At 38.1% G+C, this 19,701-nt stretch overlaps 1 protein-coding gene across 1 annotated transcript in view; it reads right to left on the bottom strand.

The window, feature by feature from the left end:
• Window positions 1-19,701, bottom strand: part of EPHA6 (EPH receptor A6) — a 1,133,516-nt gene that overhangs the window by 531,442 nt on the left and 582,373 nt on the right. The gene's annotated exons all lie outside the window — the stretch shown is intronic.

Below are 19,701 nucleotides of genomic sequence, written 5' to 3'. Positions count from 1 at the left end.
TAAGGCTAAAAACAAAAACAAACAAACAAATAACCCAAGTCGATCCCAACTCATAGTGACCCAAGAGGTCAGAGTAAAATTTCCTTTTTGTGTTTCTGAGACTTTAAATGTTTACAGCACAATTCCATCTTTCTCCCACCAATAAGGACTATTAGTTGTAACATACTCAAAACTCAATGATTATACACCAAACAACAAACTAGAAAATGGGCTTTAGTCATGGAAAGATATTTTACCAAAGAGTAGATACAGATGGAAAATAGGCACATGAAAAGATGCTCAACATCATTATCTACCAGGAGGTTATAAATTATAACCACAATGAGATATCATTATGCATCTAATGAAATGGCTAAAAGAAAGCAGTGCCAAGACGCAAAGGTTAACAATTATTCAGAGAAACTAGATCAATCCGATTTTGCCTTGAGAACATAAAATGTTAAAGGTAATAATGTTTGGCATTATCTGACATCTATATCTCGATTTGCAATGATCATAGGGCCCAGGAATTATACTGTAGGCATTTATCTTAGAGAAAAGAAAACATGTTTGCACAAAAATCTGTATGTGAGTATTCATAGCAGTTTTATGCTTTAAACTAAAAATTGGAATCAGCCTAGTTAAACAAACGAGGGTACAGTGAACCCTCGCCACTTCCCGCTTCAACTTCTGCGGCTTCGCTCTATCGCGGTTTTTGCGTAACAGCGCATGCTCTGTCATTACTGCCACTGATTGGCTCATACTGTACACGCTTGATGCCATAAATAATATAATAAATAATAAATGATAATTGTAACGTCCAAAATGTTTTACTGTATTTTCCCTTTTGCGTTTAATAAATTGGGTAATACGAGTGTAATGGTGACTAAAGGGTGTTTTTTCATGTCCTCCATGCTCTAACTACGAAAATATTTGATTTACAAATAAGGAATCCTACTTCGCGGAATTTCATTTATCACGGTAGGGTCTAGAACCGATTAACCGCGATAAACGAGGGTTCACTGTATATACCTCTCAGCAGAATCTGATTCCATTTCGATTATATTTTAAAAGAAAAAATTAAAGAAATGAAAGAAAGATTTGTGTGCCAAGGGCGAAGGAAAGGTGGAGAGTGGTGAATGGGAACACCTCTCTCCTAAGCAAAAGGAAGTCCAGGGCATCCTTGTGGTGTGGTCCTACTGGTCAATATCCTGACTACCATGAGAGAGGCACACATCTGCATAGGTGATCAAACATATGCAAATTCAGGTGCACATACATAAGCACAACACAGGTAAAGATAACTACATATGTATGGTAAGTTAAATAGAGTTGAATGGCATTGATGTCAATATCATTTTTGTGATTAGGTACTATATTTTTGCAAAACATTACACTTGAGGACCAGTATGCTTGCATTATTTCCTATGATTGCATGTAAAACTATAATAATCTCATTAAAATACAAATTGAGACTATTTATCTCATTATTTAAAATATACTTCTTTTTTATTAGGCTGCTATTCATATTAGTATGAAATGTGCTTGATGATACTATTAAACAGACTGAAAATGTTTAAAAAATAAAACTAGAAATCCTCTTTTTCAATATTTTCTAACTTCTCATGTTTATTCTAATGTGATGTGCATGTAAAGTGAAATAATTCATATGCATTTTCATTTTCATAAAAAAGCCAAAATGTATATTATTAAAAACAGAATCCTTTCTTCTGTGAGCATTCATAAATAAATCTGAAAAAAGTATTGCAAACATGGATATTGATTAACTATTTTTTCTAAGAAAGAACAGAAATTTCATTGAAGAAATTTTAATATACAAAAATGCATTTAGTAAATATATAAAATAGAAGATGACTAGTTGCATAATGAAGTAGTGAGATTCTGTGTCTGATTCACTGCTTATTCATTTTTAATTGTAGCTAAATTTATAATAATCCCAAGAAGCGTTCCACCTTCAAATCCTTCTCATAATACAAAAGGGTGGATAGGATCATTGGACAAAGCTCTGTTCACAGTATTTGGAAGATTGAACTTCATACTTCACTATTGTGAAGCTGCTGTATAATAGATAAGGCCATCGTTGATAGAAGCTTAGTCTTTTGTGCTCATAGAACACTTGCTCCACAATGTTGTGCTCTGCAGCATCAGTGGAGTGGTTAGGCAGTTATAATGCAAATGAGAACATGTCTCACTTTTAGCTTCAGAGGATCAGCATTGAGGTGACTGATATTTCTTCAACATCTCATCAGATTTGACTGCTCCTGCAATTCAACATTTTGTTTAGAATCATTTTCTCCTTTGCTGTGGGAAAGGTTTTGCTGTTTCATGATGTGTGCTTCCAATTTCAACTAATATGGTTTGCTTGACTTAAGACTAAAATGGTGAAACTTCTGTAAAGAGCATGCATTTCTGCTTCAAGTTATAAAAGTTTAAGCTTCTTAAGTTCTAAGTGGTTTCTAAGGGAGCATCCTTAATTCCGTTTTCTCCAGTTAAATCTCTGCATTGGGGTTATTTTCACACCCTGGTCAGAAGATTTTCCCAATGAGGTATGTTCTCTTCTTGCTGGATCACTACCCAACTTGCTAGGACCATTTGTTCAGATAAAAATAAGAGCAAGATGTATAGTATTTGACATGTTACAGTGAAAGTAAGAAAGCTGTCAAAACCAAACTATCCTAAACATTGTACAAATTCTATAATAAAAATCTACTAGCAACACCTGCCCTTCTATAGCTGTATCTTAATTAATACTCAGTCTTTGAACGTTAGCATTAAGGGGAATTCATGAATATTTCTAGATTAAAATGTGCCTTAATGCCTTTCCCATACCAAATTTTATGCTGTATGGAATTTTCTAAGAGTGAAAGATTATTCTAAACAATCTTAGGTAAAATAACTTTAGATCTTTAACTATGATCTCAGATCAGTAACAGCCTTTCTGTATAATGCTATGTGTCATAAAATACATATACTTGTACATGTATAAGATATTTCCATACATTTCTATAAAATACTTGGCTATTTCATATCTTTGCTATGCTTATCTTTTAAATTATTCTCTAGTAATGGAAAGTGCAGCTTAAAACAAAATATTTTAACATTTTAAATAAGCAAAGTTGATAAAATATATTTCTGGTACCTTAAAATTCAAGTTAAATATAAAGAATAATGAAATATTTAACACTGAGATTATCACAAGGCCTCTTATTTCAAAAGATAAGTTCACATAGGGAAGGAAATTATTGAAATATGAATCATAAAATACCTTTCGTTTAAGATAAAAGATTGTTTATGAGAATAAGGTGAGAAATAAAAAGGTATTGTATCAATGGATAGACTAGAACAAAGCTGGAAGGAGAGAAATAGCCCCATAGCCACCAAGAACCCGACTCTGCTTTATGTGCAAGCCCTGTTGATGTACTTCACATGGGTTAACGTAGTTCTTTATGCTGGGAAAAGTTTAACATTGCTCCCATTTTTAAAATGAAGAAATCATCCAAGAGATTTTTCTTCCTGAGAGATTTATTAAATAACTTGGCCAAGATCACATCTCAGTGAGCATACCATTCTGGAATCCTATCCAGACATCATGACCCTACAGCAATGCAGTGAACTTGATTTATTTAAAATGTACCTGACTTTATGCATTTGTAGACTTGGATAGCTCAAGTTAGACAACCTTGGATCAATGAAGTGCATGCGCTCACACACGATGGGCACACTCACAGTTTGGTGAAAGCTCCATCATTTCTGAATTCCATTCATCTATAAACTGTTTGCTGCCCCTTTGCCTCTTTCATGTTTAATATGACCATGATGATATCTCACCAGCATTTTGAGACTATCCAAAGAATGGATTTGATGCACTGAGCACTAATGATGGGAGACCAGATGAGCTGTGGGATGAAGAACATCATGCATGAAGAAAGCAAAGGGTCATTCAAAAGAGAGGAAAGAGAAGACCGAAGTGAGTGTCAGAAGAGACTTTAAAGCTTACTCTTACTCTTAGCACAGCTAAGGCAAAGAGGAGGACAAAACATGTCAAAGAGCAGCTCCAAAGGCAAAGTATTCTAATGAGATGTCCTAGTAGAAGTCCTGAGGAGAGGTGGAGGGAATGTGAAGGAGAGAATCTATGTGGGGGCAGAGTGGAAAATATGATTGAGGTATGGATTGGAACTGTGTTAGGAATTCTTAGCAACTGTTTTTCCTCCACCAACAAAATCTGCACTTTATTTTAATCTAAAGAGAAAAACTGCTTCAGTTCACAGATAAAATAAATAATACACAAGTACAGATTTACATTTCTATCAATATCTTTCTCACCCAGATTATTTTAAGAAGTAAGTTTCAGTTGCTAGGATGTTTCTCAGTTCTATTTCAGCATTTATATTTTCACTAAAATATTACTATCTCTAATTTCTCTTGTGAGTTCAGTGTTTCTTTTCCCCCCGTGGTACTATTGTGGAATGGATTTTATTTCTTTCCAGTTTGATTCTGTTTGAGTCAATAAATAACATTTGTATTTTGCAATTGTATCAGACCTCTTCTTAAATTATTTATTTATTTTTCTTTAATGTGAGAATTTAAAGATAGAAATAAATTTGGAGGACAGATTTTTCTTCGATAGTGTACAAAATATGCTACATATTTCCTAAGTTTCATAACATAAAGTCTTAAAATGCCATGATTTAGAAATATACTTTTCCATTTAACACACTAATGCCAATGACTTTTAAATAAATATATAGATATATAAGCCATTGGATATATATACACACATATCACTATAAAATGACCATTGTAGATATATATATCCATATACATATGTGGATATCTATATCTATGTATACATGGATATACATAGATATGTATATAGATAGACATACATAGATATAGATAACTGGAAATATAGAGATATATATAGATATTCAATGGTCATTTAAAGGTTCATTTGCTTTATTATAAACTAACCTAGAGTTTGCTAATGTTTTTATTTATATTTATGCTTTCCTTTTATACAGAAAATGTTTTCCTACTTTGTATTTCCTATTCCTTGTCTGACTAGATTTTTCTCAACTAAATTAATGAACATATTCTAATATTTTCATTATACTTTTATAGTCAAAATTATACTTCAGAAACCTATGCAGGATTTCTTTCTAAAACACATTTCATTATTTGAATTATCTTCATGAGAGCAATATATGGTCAGAAAAATCTCAGTAATGTTATCATATACTTAGAAAATGCATAAAGGCATGTGGAGTAGGGTATTTTATTCAAATTCTTACATGGTTTCTTAAAAACAAGTTTTTAAAAACTACAAGGGAAGATAATTCCATGAGGGGTCTAATTTTCTTTGTCATCCAACTGAATAACTTCAATTAACATTAGTATATATGCTATCATAAGACAGTCTGCTTTGAATATGCAAAAGAAAGTAGTAAATGCTATGATTGAAGGAAAAATATGATTAGTTAAATGATCCACTGAGCAATGTCATTATGTAGACCAGCTCTCATAAGGAAGATTGTTCTTCACTGAATCAAATACCATAATTAAAATATTACAGATAAAAGTATCTTAGGATGGCTATTCAATTAAAACAGACACACATACATGTCATTTAAAATGTAACTGCATTTTACTTTAATGACTTGGTTTTAAATCATCACCAACATTTAGAATCCAAGAATTTTATGGAATAACTTCCTCAATGTGTTTTACAGCATGATGTTTCCTCTAGTTAAATTTTATTCCCCCTGGAAGATATAAAGCTATTTCATTGATAAATGAAGTTCTATTATATGGCAACTCTTATTTTAATTCAATTACCACTTTGATAGCAAGTGGTTAAAAACTTGAAATCCTCATGGGGTTTGTGTTCTTGTTGTTTGTCATGGAAAACAGCTTCTTTCTGAGAATGGTGGGTAACTTCTGAAGGTCACCTTGTGTGTGCTGCCATTTTCATTAGCAGGACTTGTATCTACAAACCTGCTGACAGGTGGAGAGTTACTTGAGAACACTTCTGGATCTGCCTTCCATACACAGGGAATGTGAAAGTAAAATTTATTGCTTCTTGTTTTATTTTTACTTTAGCTAGTAACACAAAATTAAAGTCATTTTTCAAAATCGGATGTTTTAAAAAAACAAATAGTCAAAGGAAATGATATTTTGCATACTTCAGCATTTTTTTTTCATTAACTAATGCTATTTCAGTGAACACTTGTGTGAACTATCTGAATTTGAAGTTGCTTTCTTTAGGAAAGACAACAATAGTATAATGAGGTCAACTCCTTTCTGATTAGTGACTAGAATTAGAAGGGTACATTTTCATTGATAGAACCTGGAAATGCTTCATGGACTAACACATGAGATTACACATACTTAGAAAAGTCCTGAGCTTGGTTTAAGGACCAATGGGCTTGTCTTGAGAGTTTCTGGGTGGTGCAGTTAGCATTCAGCTGCTAAGCAAGACTGATGGTTCTAGTCTATCCAGAGGTGCTTCAGAAGAAAACCTGGTGATCTAGCTCTGAAATATGAGCCACTGAGAACACTAGAGAGCACAGTTCTCCACTCACACGCATGAATGAGGTCACCATGAATGAAATCTACTCAATGGAACTGGTGGCGATAGTTAACCTTCTTTCAAAAATATTCATAATGTTTGAACTTAAAGCTTCACATTTTCAGTTTGCACTGGGCCTTATGTAGTCAGCCTCTGCCTGGAAATATGATTTTTACATGCTATGGCTAATTTGAAGTACTATCTAGTAACACAAATAATTTGACTTCACTTCCAATTTTTATATGAATAAAAGTCAGTCTGTTTATACCTAAATTACTCATTGCCACACATATTTAAAAAGACATTATGAAGAAATTTATTTTGAGAATTTGAGTAAGATAAAACACTGACATGATAAAAATAATATTTAAAAAATTGACTATGTCTTGAGTAATTGGTATTTGGAAATAGTGCTTCCATCACCTTTTCACATAAGAAAACTGTATAGAGTTCACTGTATCACTCATGCCCCAGGAAGTCCTCAAATTAAAGGTATTTGTGGGTTTGCTGTTTTATATCCCAGCTAAGGAATTATTGACATCTAAAACCCAAAGTGACAACCCAATTAACTTTGGAGGGGGGCACAGGAGGCAATCTGGAATCCTCTGGAAAAATAGGTGTGATAACTTAATGCTGAATCGTTTCAACATTGATGAATCCAGCCTACTGCCTCTTATAGATAAGTAGTAAACCATTTCTGAGATTGCTCTCCCTGAACAATGAACGCACACCCTTAAACCTGACATTTCCACAGTGATGAATCTTAGATGAAATCATATGAAATGTCAAAATAAAGACAGACAAAAATCAATAGTTGTGCAGATGAAGCTATGTGAGGTCAATAGTTTCGTAATGTTTGTGACAGGTCACCCATGTTTTTTGTGTGACAATATTTTTTAATGTGCAATAACTCTAAAGCCCTGAAAATTAATTTTTGAGGAGGACCTATCTCTTGACAAGGATATAATTAAATTCAGACTTTTTTTTTCTTTGAGAACACAGAATGATGTAGTAAGCAAACTGCTTTTTCAAGGTCAGAAATGTGTTAAGTTTCTAAGTCAAGAAAAGAGAAGACGCCCATAAGATGAAAGGAGTGTCATTTCTTGCTTTCCTCTGTATTTTCTGCTATCCTTTCGAAGAATCACAGACTATGCTGGGCCTTTTTCCACATCTCCCCCAAACATATGTCTTTGTGATCAAAAAGGAGTACAAGTTTGGCAAGAGGACTTTTCTCTCTTTAGGAAGAGGAAGAAAGAGACTCAAAATAACAATGAAATGTCAGCTTATGCCAGCAATAAGAGAAAAGTTCAAGGGGACACAAAGCAACACATTATGAGGAGCGTAGGAATAGATTGGCACTCTCCTATACTTCTGGTAGGGTCGTAACAAGATGTAACGATTGTGGAAAATGGTATGGTACTTCCTTAAAAAGTTGAAATTATAAATACCATTTGATCTCAGGAGATTTGAGCCAGGACAGGAATATATACCCCTGTTAATGGTAAGATTATTTACAGTAGCAAAGGGACAGAAGCAACCGAAGTGCCGGACATGGAAACACACTACGGTATATGCACACGATGGTAAGACATGCAGCCCAAAGACCAAGGAAGAATCCGTGAAACAGCGGCAGACTTCAATGGTCTTGAAGAACCTATGCTGAGTGAAATAAGTCAATCATCAAAAGACTAATATTATTTGAGTGGTCTGTTTTAAAAAGTGAAAGGAAAACTTACACACAGGAAAATACACCACATTATTTTAGGGTCACCAGGGGTGGCAGACAGAAGTGGTGGTGTGGTGTGGTGATGGACAGGTGGGCTACCTTTGGGGCTGCTAAACGGAAGGTTAGCAGTTGAAGGCACCATTTGTTAATCAAGAGGAAGATAAAGCTTTCTGCTCCGATAAAGTTCACGGCATTGGAAACCTAAAGGGCAGTTCTACTGTGTCCAACTGGGTCACCATGAGTCAAAATTTACTTACTGGTAGCGACTTTGGTTGTTTTGGTTTTGTGGGATGGGAGAGGAGGAAACTGAAAAAGAGAACACACACACACACACACACAACAGCTCCTTTATCTTGAAGTGGATTCCAACGCATGGTGACCTATAGGACACAGTAAGACTGCACTCAGAGTTTTTGATACTATGTATGTTTACACCAGGAGCCCTGGTGACATAGTGGTTACATGTTGGGGTTTACATCCAAAGGTCAGAAGTTAGAAACCACCGTTCTTTAGGAGAAAGACGGGCTTTCAACTACTATAAAGAGCTACCCTCTTAGAAACCCACAGGGGGAGTTCTATCCTGTCCTACAGAGTCAACCTGAGTCGGAATTGACTCGACAACAGTGAGTTTGTTGTTGTTGTTGTTATATTTCTTTGCCAAAGCACCCTGCTCACCTTCTTCTTATGGAGCTGTTGGATTGAATCAACCTTTGTTAGCGACACAGTACTGAACCCACTGTGCCACCAGAGCCCCTAACGAGATAAGAGATGTTCATTAAGTTGAGTGAAAGAAAAGATGATATAAAATAAGGGGAGATGCGCAGCGTCTCTCTAAAGAAAAGGAAGACCTGGGGGTGGGGAAGGGGGGGACCACAAGCACTGCGGACCACAAAGATCGGTACTAGCACAGAGATGCTGGTATGCGTGCAATGCCAGTAATCATGGGCAACAATCTGTAAGTGGACACCTAGGAAGAAAGTGATGTTGACCAGGTATGAGTAGGAGAAGGAGACTCTACTCACCACCATATACGTGCGTGGTAAATGGCATTTCTACCCCCAAACAAACAAAAACAAAACACCGAAAACCACGCTCATGGCCGTGGAGTTGATGCTAGCTCATAGCAACCCAGTGGCTTTCAGCGAATGTAGCTGCTGAGGAGAGTGGAAAGCCCACCTCCCGCTTGAGGAGTGGCTGCTAGATTTGAACGGCTGACCTTGTAACCACTGCACACACGTGTTTTTCTGTGTTATAAATATATGCATGCATATAATTGAGAAAACAGAGGGCAAGCGCATGTAAATCTTTATCCATAATCAAAATCATTGAAGGAACCGGTCAGTGGGTGTGGAAGTTTCGGACCAGAGTAGCAAAGGGCATCAAGTCCAATTAGCATAACACAGTCCACAATGAAGGGAGCCCTGGCAGTGTAGTGGTTACGTGCTGGACTGAGATCCGCACGGTCAGCTGTTTGAAACCACCAGCCAGCAGCTCCGCAGGAGAAAATGTGGGCTTTTTACTTCTGTAAACAGTTACAGTCATAGAAACCCTTAAGGGTCGCGATGAGTCAGTACTGCCTTGTCGGAATTTAGTTTGTTTTTATTGCTTTGAGTCTACAAAAATATATTCTACTTGCTACTTTGATTACTGGTCCAGGGTCTTAGAATTTTGTGACGGGCAACTACTGATCTCTTCCCGTTGGAGGAAGCAAAGTGCAGGCAAACAAAGGTGTGCAGAATCAATTAGTCCGCAGGACCAGCACATCCTCCGCACAGCTGCCAGAGACGATGGCCTTGAGGCTGGATCTGGACTCACGGTCCTGGCTCCACTTAAGACAGGCCCCGGACGTGAACATGACATCAGGGTAGGACTGACTCCATTAAAAAATGTAGACTATATGAAATAACATTGTGGAGCATGTGTCCTGGGCGAAAGCTCAGAGGCAGAAATAGGTAGAAAAGGCAGATGAATGGATATGGTAAACAGCAAGGAAGTGGAGGAGTGCTGCTAAACTGTCAGGTCTGGAATCAATATCATGAAACAAAATGTGTGAGAAATGTTCAATGTAAATCCAATTTGCATTGTAAACTTTCATGCAAATAACGATAAAATGTAAAATAAGACGTGAATCAAATCTATATACCCGGGCCCACAGAAAAGATGTTCCAGCAGAATTTTAATCACCAGTGTATTTCTGAGTATATATGCACAGTCTATAGATTTATGATTTGTTTTGTATTTTGTAAAAATTAAGTAAAAACTTATCAGAGGGGAAGGCAAGAAATACAACTATCACTCCTTTATTATATTCTGGTAGTTACACAATCTGGTGTCAACTTGAGACAATTAAGAGTGAAGGGGTGGAGTCTAGCCTGTCAATCAGGTCACAGCTTGTTGACCTCATTTGGAGGTGCCAAAGAGAAAAATTGCTCACTGGAGGCCAGACACACACTCTCTCTGCTTTGTCTTCCTATCGACAAGACACATGAAGCTATGCTGATGGGGAGGAGCCACATGGAGACCCATGCCAGCGCTGAGCTGCTTCCACTGCCACTGGATCCACAAGACTTTTCACCTGCTGGCTTGTGATCTTCCTGAATTCAGCACCATTGCATGTGCTGTGTGAGTTTGAAGAGGAATTCATAGACTGGTGTTGGACAGAGGGGCTAATATTGAACTTATGGACTTGATCTGGACTGAGCTGGGATGGTTTCTCAATATACAATTGCTCTTTTATAAAAAGCTCTTTCTCACATATATATGTGTCTCTGGATTTGTTTCTCTAGTCAACCCAAACTAACGTATATATAAACTATGTAATTACTTAAAAGTAAGAATATTTAAACACTTAAAGCATAGTGGAACTTCATGAAAGACAAAAATATTTTAAAATGTCAATGCTTATGTTTCAAATTTTGTTTGCTAATAAACTTTATTGTGGTAAAAGTAAATATGTCTGATGTAAAAAAACCTTCATCATTTTCTAAAAGCATGTGTATGTGAAATTATAAACCTAGTCAATATTGAAACAAAATGCTGATGTTAAGGAAGAAGAAATAGAAATCAAAAGAGGGGGACAATTTTATTCTTGCTTTTAGATAATTAAAAAATTATATTTCTGATACTGGATTGTCGTCTATAGTCCCAAAAAATATTCACAGACTAGATTGTGACTCATAGTGACTCTATATATTACTAAGATATATACCTACCTCTTAAATTGTATATATTTAAGAGAGCAGTCAACCTCATATTTCTCCTCTTAGATGAACCATTCCCCAAATAATGACAAAGCAAGTTGTGTCACACTTTGTATTTAGCATTTAAAACTATTAATTGTATCAACACTCTTACTTAATAAAACAGTTCAATCATTAGACTGATTAAAGTAATAGTCAAAATAATAGTAAGAAAATTGTTGCTCATGGAAGCAACATTTAAGACATCAAAGGACACATTTCATAGGGCAAATCTGCTGCACACGATCTCTTTATTTGTTGAAAAGCAAGGATATTACTTTGTGGACTAAGATTAGCCTGACCCAAGCCATGACATTTTTAATTGCCTCATATGCATGTGAAAATTGGACAATGAATAAGGAAGACCAAAGAAGAGTTGGTAAAGTTCAATTCTGATGTTGGTGACAGATATAGAAAGTACCAGATACATCCAGAAGAACAAACAAGTCTGTCTTGGAAGAAGTACAGTCAGAATGCTCCTTAGAAGCAAGGATGCATGGGTGAAGGGCGACGTCGGACAGTGGAAGCTTTGACAAAATAATAATTTATAAATTATCAAGGGTTCACAAGGGAGGGGGCAGTGGAGAGGGAGGAGGGAAAATGAGGAGCTGATGCCAGAGGCTTACGTGGAGAGCAAATGTTTTGAGAATGATGAGGGTAACGAATATATAAATGTGCTTTATACAATTGATGTATGTATGGATTATGATAAGAGTTGTATGAGCCCCCAATAAAAATGATTTTTTTTTTTTAAAAAGAAGAAGCAAGGATGCTTCTAAGCATGTATTTTGAACACATTATCAGGAAAGACCAATCCCTGGAAAAAGGCATCATGCTTGGTAAAGCAAGGTGACATCGAAAAAGAGGAAGACCGTCAACAAGATGGATTGATACAGTGGCTGAAAAAGAAAGTTTGTTTAAATTTAAAATAATCTTTTAGCTGATGTTGCATTGTGAATAAAGGAATTAAGTGGAAAGGGGATGAGGGAACACATTTGTTTTACCAGTTAGGAGACAAATTAAAACTTGAAGAAGTTGTCCTGAAAATGACCTCCATTTTCATGCAAAAGACTCAAGAAATAGAGTTGCAGGCCTCACTATAAGAAGACACAGCTACTCACTTTAGTAGCAGTAGGAAGATGGTCTGTTTGGGAAAAGAGAAATCTATAGAGGAAACACCGGCTCCAACTGAAGACAAGTAATGCCATCATGAGGAAATATGCAGGCAGACTTCAATGTGTGACATATTTGAGTGATACCCCATTATTGCAGATTGTTTGGTATCCGTTTTTGTGTTGTTGCTTTTTTCTGGGGGGGAAGGGAGTCTTATCATTAGTAATATATATTATATATAGTGTTTGAGTGTGTAGTTGTTGATGTTATAATTCTCAGATGTTCCCTCACAAATGTTCATAGATCAGATTTACAATGATACAGGTAATAAAAGGGAATAATGAAAATAATAAAAAAACAAAACAAACAGGTGTTTGCCATATCACAAAACAAACAGAATGGCTCTGTCAGAGTGGAACTCCAATGAAAGATGGAAACTACCTCTAATGTTAAGATCAAGAGAGACTTTAAAACTCCAAATGTAAAGATAACAGAGAAACACAGGAAACACCTATCCAGCAGGTACAGGAGACAACTATCCAGCAGGCATTATTATTCCATTTAATTGTTGAGGAATTGCAGGCTTAGATTATTTAAAGAATTTGCTTAAAATTGTAGTGAAGACCTTAAAATCTACTACGCAGCTACAGTTGTCAAAACAGTCTGGTACTAGTATAAGGCTAGACACATAGACTGATGAAACAGGAGAGAAAACACAAGTATAAGCATCCTCTTACAGAAAACAGATTTTTTTTCCCCCAAAGAGCCAAGAAACATTCATTGGGAAGGGGAAGTCCTTCTGAACACATGGTGCTAGAAAAACTCAATATCCATTGTGGTAGTTGCATAATCTGTTGTCAATTTGAGACTTTAGTTAAGGGGTGGAGTTTAGCCTGACAATCAAATCACAGCTTGATGACCTCATTTGGAGGTGCTAAGGAGTTAAATAGCTCTCTGGAGTAGGAACACACTCTCACTCCCTGCGAAACATTCCTTTTGAGAAGACACATGTAACTACACTAGAGCCCTTGGAGCTAAAGGAACCATGTTAAGACATCTGCCAGCACTGAGATGCTTCCACTGCCACTGGATCCAAAAGAATTTCCACCCACTGACCTGTGATCTTCTTCGGCGTCATTGGTAGTCATAAGCCATACACCATCCTCTCTATGTGTCTATCTTTGACTACTTTGACAAAGGAGTCCTCACTTTAGCTGGGATCAGATTTTCAAGGATGGGGGAAAGGAAGATTTTCATTTAGTGGCTGCCAGGAAAAAATGTGATGTAGTTTCCCCAAACCTGAAGACTTTCCTACCAGAGTGATAAGCGATACTGAAGGGAAAGTTAAATCAAGAGTGGGAAAGGGAAGCAGATATGTATTGGAGAAGACAAGTGCATTTCTCGTGGTAGAAAAGGGGGAAGGACCAATCATATAGCAGGGGCAACATATGACTAGCAATACTTTTAAGGACCCCAAGGGGAGAGTATGCCTGCTATTATGGTGCTGATAGGACTCATTGGTCCAAGTTCTGTCCACCTCCTGGAGAAGCAGGTCATGGGCCATAGAATGCTGGGGCATTGAACCCTGGATCTTCGAGGTGCTCAACATACTCCAAAGACCAACAGCAGAGGGATGTAATGTGGAACCCCCATTAAGTGACTAGGCTCTACCTCAAATACCAACTTAAGATCAAATTTACAAGGAGTGTGTGGTAGTTACATAATTTCGTGGCAACTTGATAAAGAGTGAAAGGGTAGATTTAGCCTGTCAATCAGGTTGCAGCATGATGATGCCTCCTGGTGGGCGTGGCCTTCTCATGAGGATACTGGGAACTTCCTGTCTTTCTCCCTGGAGGTGGGACACATTCTCTCTCTGCCTCAACTTCCTGCTGTCCGGTTACTCTGAGAGCTGCCAGAGCCATGCAGAAGGCCTGGAGAAGCACCCCCTGCCATTGGATCCACAAGACTTTGCACCCACAAACCTGCGATTTTCCTGGATCATTGCATGTGACTTCGTGATTCTGAAGATGGACTTATGGACTAGAATTGGACTTACAGATTAGAGTTGGATTGGACTGGGATGTTTTCCTGTTATATAATTACTTCTTGATATGAAGTGCTATATCTTACACACACATGAGTGTCACGGGATTTGTTTTTCTAGTCAACCCGGCCCGACACATTATGGTACCTTTGGAGTGGATTACTAGAAGAACAAATAATGAAGATGGCGAATGGATGCTTTTCTGACCTCTGCCTCAGGACAGTTTATGTTCTTTGGCTGGCCCGGTGTCAGATATGGCCATGCAGTTTACTGGGTTGTGTTCTGGAAGGAAGATGGGAAGTTAAAGCTTTGATTCTTTGCTTGGTTGTTGTCTTTGGTTATTACTGTTTGAAATGTCAAAATGAATGTGATAAATGCAAATTTTGAGCTGAGGGGATGAAATTGCCCCTTGAAGGTCTCCTCTGAGACCATGCTGCTTCGTCAAAATGGCTGACAGAAGGGCAAGATGCCTGACAGCAGGCCATGGCTTGATGCAATCATAGGGCTAAGGCCATAGTTCGTATAATGGAATAGGTTAGGTAAGGATTAAGATAAAATAGATGAGGACTTAATTGACTGGTTTAAGAATTGAGTTTAGCATCTGGCTGTACTAGGAAAAGATAAGCCCCATCTAGTGTCTTGAGTGCTCAGGACATTCAAATTTGAAGAGACTGGTCTAAGTGGCTGTTGACAGACTGAATGAATAAAAAGGAAGAACACTTTAGCTTTCTGAATTTTGAACTAGTGGTTTGTGCCTGAGGCTGGAGAAACCTGGAGCCATGAAGAAACTCTTCTCTCTAGGATTGAATGCTAAAGGGAGCCTTTAGCATCCTGAAATGCTTGCTAGGTGACCACCTGGATCCATTTGTTTAGTGGAAGTGGGAGAAATGCAACAATAAAAAGATGGGTTAAGTCTGACCACTGACACCCATGGACCTGGTTCATAGGGAATAGAGGAGAAGACGAGAGTGGGTTGGCTGGTGTGAAGTTCCTGACCTAGCCTAAGGAGGCTAGGGTTGTTGAGAATTTGTGATGGGACCCATGGTCCAAAGGCAACGTGGCCAATGGGTACCCAGGTGAGGATAAGTGAGGCAGCCTACATTGAGTTGACCAGAACTTGACCAGATGAAGACAAGACTTTTGAGCCTGTGAACTGGTGCGTATTGCTGCTGACTTTATGGACAACCTGTCCTGCTTTGACTTTGCTTATGGATGCAGACTCACAAGGTTCCAACTGGAATGAAGTTTCTTCACATCAAAAAACATGCTTGTCTTCTCAGAGCACTGGGCTGATGTTAAGTGGGCAGTATAAAAATTGGATACCCAAAACTGGGGGGATAAAGGCATGAAGTGGCTGGCTTATAAACTCTCATAGGTTGGTAATATGTTGATAGGATTATAGGACTTTGGTGTAGGTGTTCACATAGCTATGCTTGTTCAGTATAGAATATTTTTGTTTTGTTTGCTTATAGAGTATTATGCTTAAATGAGGCTTACCCATTTTGAGTTATATGCTTTTAGTTTTTTCCTATTAGGTACAAATATGACTCAATATTGTTTTGTTAAAAATTATGTATAGCTAAAGAATTGTGTGAAAGTGTCCAGTTGACAAGGGTTGGTGTGTGGTAGTTACATAATCTTGTGTCAATTTAAGGAAATGAGAGTGAAGGGGTGGAGTCTAGTCTGTCAGTCAGGACACAGCCAGATGATGCCTCCTTGTGGGAATGGTCGTCTCATGAAGATTCTGGGAAATTCCTCTTTTTCTTCCTGGGGGTGGGCCATACTCTCTCTCTGCTTCACATTCCTGTTGACAAGACACATGGAACCATGCTGATAGCAGCCAGAGCCCTGGAGATATGTCCACTGTCATTAGATCCACACGACATTGCACCCACTAGCCTGTGATATACCTACATTTTGCATCATTGCATGTGACTGTGTGAGTCTGAGGAGTGATTTATGGCCTAATAACAGACTTATGGACTTGATCTGGACTGGGCTGGAATGTTTTCTTAATATACAATTACTCTTTGATATGAAGTTCTTTCTTTCACAACTATGAGTGTCTCTGGATTTGGTTTTCTAGCCACCCCAGACTAACACAGAGTGTAAAGAAGCAGAGGACAGCTATACCAAGCATACTGATCTATTGACAGGCAGACTAATGTCTTACTACCGTGTTTTCCTGAAAATAAAACATCCTCCGAAAATAAGATCTACTTACAGTTTTGCCTCTCACTGAAATATCAGGCATCCCCCTGAAAATAAGACCTCCCCAAAAATAAGGCTCCCCAAAGCTACCGTTAACTCTGGACTCTGGACTTTAGCGGCGGGCGCTGCCACGCAACTCACTGTTGGCCACAGCACAGCCGGAGCAGACAGGAAGTGCAAGGTCTCTTTTAATAGAACTATAAAACGATAAACAATAAATGTGTACCATATTCTTCTTCATGGAAAAATAAGATATCCCATGAAAATAAGCATCTTTGGGAGCAAAAATTAATATAAGATATTGTCTTATTTTTGGGGAAACAGGGTATTAAAAGCCCTACTTGGTTTATTAAGACATACTATTGTAGGAGGATGTTATTGTAAGTTTTGCTTGACCATAAACTCTCATTGTTCGTGTAAATAGTGTCCAGTCACATAAGGACTTAATTTGTGCAAGTTAATAATCCATTTATTGCTATTTGTATTTGGCCTACACATGTTTAATCTCCCTTTCATAATTTTCTTTTAAAAACCCTACCATGGGATAAATCAATGACACTATAAACAGAATAACCTTATGCTCCAGGGGGATGATCGATAAGATTCTCTGCTCTAAAATGGCAAATATGTCTCTAAGATGAACTAGAGGTAAACAGAAAACATAGATTTAGGCATGGATTTTGGGCTTGTATGTAACCCTAGCTTCAATCTAAGAACAATTTGTTCTTAAGACATGGCCCTACTTGGTCAATACACATCCTCATGAAGGAAACATGTAAAATATGGGTGCTAGAGCAAAAGGTGGTGGGGAAAAAAACTAGATGGTGCTGGCTATAAAAAAGAATAGTGTCTAGAGTTTTAAAGGATTTTCTTAAAACAAGCAGCCTTAAAAGTGAGGTGTTAGATAATCCACATTGAAAAAGCACACCAGCCTGTGTGAGTGAATAATTAACACCTCATTTGCAGAAGACTATATTGACAGTAAAAGCTCAAAAGCCATTTTCCAGTGTCCTCTCCTGAATGTAGCCTCCATTGAATTCCTTCTAACCATTGAGTAGTGATGCGAATAGTCTTTTCCTGAGGCAGGCAACCAGCCCAGGAGGGGCAGTCTCCCATAGAGGCTTGTCTGGGAGTTAACCAGACTGATGGAAAAGTCCTGAGTCAGGTTTTCATTATCTTCATTAGAAGGCCTTTGACCAGTTCATAAACCCTTTTAACAGAAAGTACATGTCCCAATTATGGATCCATTCCTGCTTCTGTAGTCCCATCTTAACTCGGATAGGGGGTGGTACCCTTCTCCGCGCAAAAAAAAATAGAAAATGGAGAAAAGTTCCACTGGGTAGCGTTTTGGTAGTAGGAATTTTCCCCACAAGGTGAGCATCCAGCAACTCGCTCTGAGGTAATGCACCCAGTGCTGTAGCCTGGGAAGATCTGTCTGGTCACAGTGAATCTTTTTGTAAAAGCAGGTTCCCTTGACCCTCGTTTGTGTGATGGCCGGTTTAAGAGAACACATGCTGCTGTGAAATTGTGTTTCCTGCTCAGGAAAAATGCCACAGAAATGATTGTGATGTTGACACAGCTTACAAGGACAGAGCTATGGGAAGAACTCAAGTGTATGAGTGGTTTTCTCATTTCAAAAGTGGTGAAATGTCCATTAAGGACAGACCTCATTTTGGATGTCTGTCAAGTTTCCAAATGGATGAAAATGTCAAAAAAATCCATCTATTTGTGCTCAAAGACTGATGATAGACCAATGACGAGAAAGGTAAGTTATCTGGACTATCTTAGGGCTTGGTTCGGTGAATTGTAATAGAAGAATTGGGAATGAGAAGGGTCACTGCAAAATTTGTCCCTCGGATTTTGGCTGACCAGGAAAAAGAGTGTGGCTAGAAAGGGCACAAAGGGCAGTTCAAAAGTGACTCAGACTTTTTTCCCAAGGTCATTACTGGTGACTAAACATGGTACTATTCTTACAATCCCCCCTCCCCCCCCCATATTAATCAAGCCAGTGGAAGATGCCATTGTCACCTCGCCCAAAATAAGCTCAAGTGAAATCTAAGGTCAAGATGATGCTCAGTTGTTTTTGGTTGTGAGGGGATAGTGCATTTGGAGTTCATCTCACCATGTCAGACTGTTAGGCAAGCTTTCTCTTTCGAGGTTCTGGAAAGATTGCATAGCAGTGTGTGACAAAAACGGCCTGATATGTTGTAGATGGGAACTGATTCTGCCACCACAACAATGCACCTGCTCACGCAGCACCTCAGTGCACCAGCTTGGGGCAAAAAAACCAGCATGCCTCTCCTGCCCCACACACCTTACTCAGCTGATCTGGCAACATGTGACTTCTTTTTGTTCCTGTGAATGAAGAGGGACATGAAAGAACAGCAATTGAATTGTGGTGCTGGAGAAGTGTAATAAAAGTACTAAGAACTGCTAAAAGGACAAACTTATCTGTACTGGACAAAGTATAGCCAGAATGTTCCTTAGAGGCAAGGAAGACAAGACCATTCCAGATCAAGTCTGTAAGTCTGATATTAGCCCCTTTGTCTGATACCAAACTATAAATTCCTATTCAGATTCACACAACACATGTAATGACACCGAATTCGGGTAGATCACAGGCCACTGGGTGGAAAGTCTTGTGGATCCAGTGGCAGTGGAAGCATCTCAGTGCTGGCAGGTGTCTTGACATGGCTCCTTCAGCTCTTGGGCTCTAGCATAGCTCCATGTGTTTTCTCAACAGGGTTGTCTAACAAGAACTATGTCTGCGTCTCGCCTCTAGCGAGCTATTTATCTCCTA

The sequence above is a fragment of the Echinops telfairi genome, unplaced genomic scaffold, assembly GCF_000313985.2.
Source record: "Echinops telfairi isolate 266 unplaced genomic scaffold, ASM31398v2 ScPeMD7_6;HRSCAF=24_1, whole genome shotgun sequence".
In the NCBI taxonomy this organism is placed as follows: Eukaryota; Metazoa; Chordata; class Mammalia; order Afrosoricida; family Tenrecidae; genus Echinops; species Echinops telfairi.
Note: the sequence above shows the minus strand (reverse complement) of the source record. Positions and strands in the feature narration are given on the sequence as shown.